Below are 5120 nucleotides of genomic sequence, written 5' to 3' on the forward strand. Positions count from 1 at the left end.
ATATTTCTTCCAACCTGACGCCTTTGTGTGAGTCGCCCTCACACGCGGCGTGACTTGCAAAAAAAAAAAAAAAAAAAAAGGAAACGGATGTGAGGGAAATAAAAGAAAGGAGCTCGGCCCGGAGAGACCGGGAGAGAAATGTGATGACATAAGAGCATGTCGGGTTTTATCGCGGCGCCGAAATCCTTCAAACCTCTCTTGGGGAGCCGAACTATTACTGTTTGTTGAGAAATGTGGAAGGAGACCGACCGCCGCCGTGTCATGTGACTCGGCCAAACTCCGACGTTGACTGGTACGCGCCGTGCGGGTCCTCGAAGGACGAGTCCAGTCATGTGGTATACGGCAGGCGCGAGCTTGATGGGAGATGGGCGCACAGCCGGCTGGGTCTTCAGCAGAACTCATGCCAGGCAGCCGACAGGACCAATCGGCGACGAGCTCAGCCTCATCCATGCATGCTAATCGGCCCCATCGCAGGAGACTGGGTCGAGGGCATCTGCAGGGGCTCATCGCTATGGATACGGCAGCAGTTGCACAGAATTACCTGAGCAGGTAAACCGAGCGGAAGGACTGTCTTGTCTCCACGACCTTCAGTCCGGTCATCGCGTCACAGAGCAGCGAGGAAAACAGAAGACTCGTTTTTCTTTCTTTCTTAATTGGAAGCTCTGCTTAAGCGGTCAAAGGGATTATTATTAATATTTTCTTCAAGAAAACAAGGGCGGGAAAAGAAAACCTGTGCGTTTCACACATCGAGGCGATTGACAATAAAGTGGCTCTTCATCTCAGCACAATCCTATAAATGGATTTTAGGCTAATGTGGCCAGTTTGTCTCTTTCACAGCTCCACTCCTATTTCTATTTTCTGCCGTGTGACACATACGGTGTTACCTCAACTTTGCGTCAGGTGATCTGGGAAATTTAGACGGTGAGATGGGAGTCGAACAAGCACTCTCCCCAAAGTGTTTTATTCTGAGGACGACGTATTGAATCACACTAGGAGTGATCCAGTGAGTCACCACGAGCGAGAGACGGACGATAGATGGAGAGGCAGTTCGATTTGAGGACCAAAACAATATCTCAACAAGAAGGCCGTTGCTCGGCTAATCCCCCGCCGGAGGGCTCTATATTTTCTCACAAAGCCAGCTCTAAGGCAGCACACTTGGTACACTAGAGGGTGTTCCATGGGTCCTAGTAGATAATTATGTAGAATCTGAAAGGTCTTCTTCATAAGCTATGTCAAAATACGTCTCCAGAGCCCAAAAGGTGTTTTTATGCACTTAGTGACCCTGTGACCTGATATGCAAATTAGGTCATGGTCACCATAGTGTCCCTTCCCCCTCTGAGATGTATCCACATGTGAAGTTTGGTCACTGTGGGCCCAGGGGTTGCCGAGATATAGGTAGAAACGTTCGAACGGACGTACGTACGGAGACTGTTTCAAGATCCCCCTTCGGGGCCTATCACCCACGGCGGGGGATAAAAAGGACTTTCCTCTTTTTCAATGCATATTTTAAGCACATTAATCACTTATCTCCGTGACAACATTCCCGGCAGTGTAAAACAGTGTCAGATATTACCAAACAGTAAGGGTTCCATGTCCTTGCTTGACCCCCAACGCCACCACTTTCGACTGCTTTTATCCACAGCATCTTTGAGGTCGATCATCGTTTTCATATGCGAATGTTTTAATCAACATTTCCCAGTGAGTTTATCCTAAGCTTGTCACCCTGGAGGAGGTGGTGGAGGACAGGATGCTGGCAAAACTGCTAGCAATCATGGACAATCCCTCCCACCCCCTCCACAAGACACTGGACAAGCTGAAGAGCAGCTTCAGCAATAGACTGATTCAACCCCGCTGCTCGAAGGAATGCTACAGGAAGTCGTTCCTCCCCACGGCAATAAGACTTTTTAACTCGTCTACCTCCGTCAGACCCTCATTATAATTACTCACGCTCATTTCTAAGTGCCCATGTTCAGTTCTTTGTTTTACAAAATGTATGTCCTACCCAGATATTTTATGTCCTACCCAGATATTTTTATATTTGTAGATTTTTATTCCCTACTTTTATATTCTATTCCATTGTATTTTATAAACCAGAATGCTGCAACAAAACAATTTCCCTTCGGGGATTAATAAAGTTATCTATCTATCTATCTTTGCAGAGCTCAGGCAAAATTTGTTTTCTCTGGGAAAATTAGCCTTCACGACAAGAGGGAAGGCGAGAAACTGAAGCTGCAGGCGGCCTTGAACGGTCGGTTCCTCGCCACTTGCGGGACTCCGGCCGAGAATGTCGGTTGACGCTTGTATGTCATCCAATGAAATATGTGAAATCCCAGCAGGTGGCGCTACGGCCACGGTCGTCAAACTTCGGCCCCGCCCTCAGGCTCAAGTAAACTTTGTTCACCAATCTCATTTCTTTCTTTCTTTGAGTTGCTGGTATGTTGAGTAACAGACTTTGTTTATGGATCTTTGGGGGATACATCGGTGTGCCGATGAGATTCTGGGGCGAACTTTTTCAAATTTTACAGGTGGCGCTGTTAAACCATTAAGCCAGTCACATGCGTAACCGTAAACAGCAGGGTCTCATCCAGTAAAGCTTTTTTTTTTTTACAAATCCAATACATTTGGGAAAAAAAACTCGAGGCATCAATGTATTAAAATATGATTCACTCAATGTGACTTTTGTCAAACTAAGGCAACCTATGAATGAAAACTCACATATAACTCAAGCAGTTTGAATGCTGTGTATTTATTGAATCATTTGGGAAAGTTTTAGGATGAGAAACAAAGTGAAGGAGCGAACCCCGGAATTTTATGAAGTCCCCACAAGAGTAGATATGAAACAGGAAAAGAGATTTCCAGGAGAAAAGAGTAACTTCAAAACATTACACCGGATATAGAGAGAACAGGAAACATAGAAAACATTGATTGGTAGAACAAATTTAGTTGGAATAGCAGTTGTCGTAATCTATCAATGGTCGTAAACAATCAATAGTTGCGGTTGTTGCCTCAGTTGTTGCAGCAGTTGTTGCAGTGGTTGTTGCAGCAGTTGTTGCAGTGGTTGTTGCAGCAGTTGTCGTTGCAGCAGTTCTTGGGAGTAGTTGTTGGTGGAGTGGTTGTAGTAGTTGTTGGCGGAGCGGTTGTAGTGAAAGGTACACAAAGTATGCTACCAGCGATGCTTCCCCCCGCTGGGAAGAAAGGCAGAGTTCTCTGGGATGTGGCAATCTCACACAAGTTTGCAGTTGCACAACCAGAATGAAATAATATGGTAAATGGGTTTTCTGTGGAGAACACAAAAGGTCACAAGTGAAATGAGGAATTATTAGAATTTGTTGGAGTGAAGGCTGGGTTGAAAATACTAGTCGAATTTCACAAGAAACTACAATCAACAATTTTAGCCATTAAAGGTGCAAAAGCAGAAAAGTCCCCACCTGTTGGACCAGTATTATAGTTTTACATTGAGAAACTTGTTTTAAAGAATTGAAATGCATGAATAAAGAACAGTTAAACTTTATATAACAACAATAACAATAATAATAATCAAATAATAATAATTTAATAAATAGTGACCGGTGGCGGTGGTGAAGCAGACATCTTCAGGATCTGAACACTGAATGGTGTCAGGTGTACATTCATCGTCGTCTGGGTGACAAGATGGACACGATAATCCATTTGAACTCGGTTCTGGATCAAAAACTGAAACCCAGAAAAAAACATAACCAAGAAGTCAGCGGTCTCGTCCAATATACTTTATTTGAACTGTATTTTTTGTTTTGTAGTCCGTCTTTACTTACAAGGTAAAATGTCTGAATTGCACTCGTCACTGTCACAGCATGAAGTATTTACTGTAACACGGAATTCGGTCGTCTGGTATGAAGTTAAAAAAGAGCCTGGGGCGTCACAGACACCTTTTTCATCACAACCCATGAAAACTTCTTCACTAAGTTCACCATTGAAATCAGCTGTGGAGTCAAGTCACAGTTTAAAAATGCTCATTAAAGCCAATATAAAATTCTATTTTACATTAAAAAAAAAAAAATTAAACAAATAAAATGTGATGAATAAGACAAGGAATGTCGTACAAGTGGCGGAAGATATAATGCACATTGAAAATTGTTCTCCACAAGTAGTCAGCTCCCTGACACACTCAGACCCACTGGAATCTCCGCACACAAAACAAGAGATGCCGGCAGCTGTCATGGAAAACAGACAAACAAAGAAACAAACAAATAATAAAAAGTTATTGAAACATGAACACAGTTCAGATTTAATGAAAAGAAGGTCTTTTATATCATTTTAGTCAAACCCTGTAAACTACATAAACACTAAATGTAAATTATGTGTTAATCATGGTATATATATGTTTTTTAACCTGGTTAAGTTGAAAGACCTTTTTCATTTCAAATGACACAGATAGTAGATGAAAGTAACTTACCGACACTGGCGAGTGCCGAGACGAGAGTCAATGAGATGATCAGCTTCATGATTGCAGCGACACGGTATGATCGTCACTTCTCTCTATATATGGTCTAGATCTGGCATACTAATGAGATATTAAACAAAATGATTGGGCGTATATGTATTTTTGTAGAATTATTTCTATTTACCTGATTAAAAAATGACCGCTTCCACTTAGACCCACACCCATTTTTATTTAGGTACACCCTGTTTTGTTTTGAAAAAGGGTGTGGATTTTGGGCAAAAAGTGATGCAGTCAGAGTTTTATAATTTAGCTGGAGAAATTGAATACAATTAATGGAAGTTGTTTTACGTGGTGTACATTCTATGCGGCATTCATGTTAATGGCTCCACTTTACAATTATGAACAACGTCTTTGAAGTCTAAACCTAAGTAGTAATCATACGGTTGTGATGAGGGCCGGGCTCTGATGCAATATGTCAACTTTGAGGCCGACCCGACCATGTGCAGGCTATTTACATTGCACTTAGTTCATTATTTGGTCTAAATCAGCATCATTCACACTCCTTCAAGTATTGTCTTTTTCAGAACCCTAAATTATTCGTTATGGTAATTTGAATGAAGAACCTTTGAGTCACGCATGACCACACACAGTCAGAACCTGTGTTGTGAACGAGAGGGTTGCGTCCCTACGTTTCCGAGTA

General features: G+C 42.4%; 1 long non-coding RNA gene across 1 annotated transcript; it reads right to left on the reverse strand.

Moving 5' to 3' along the window:
- Positions 1–2797: 2797 nt before the first annotated feature.
- Positions 2798–3929, reverse strand: LOC308135053. Its single transcript, XR_013936786.1, has 3 exons — positions 3792–3929; positions 3568–3693; positions 2798–3278 (listed from the first exon to the last, which is right to left on the reverse strand). It is a non-coding gene; the product is annotated as an uncharacterized lncRNA (long non-coding RNA).
- Between the last annotated feature and the right edge of the window lie 1191 nt (positions 3930–5120).

Source organism: Blennius ocellaris (genome assembly GCF_963422515.1).
Source record: "Blennius ocellaris genome assembly, chromosome: 10".
NCBI lineage: Eukaryota > Metazoa > Chordata > Actinopteri > Blenniiformes > Blenniidae > Blennius > Blennius ocellaris.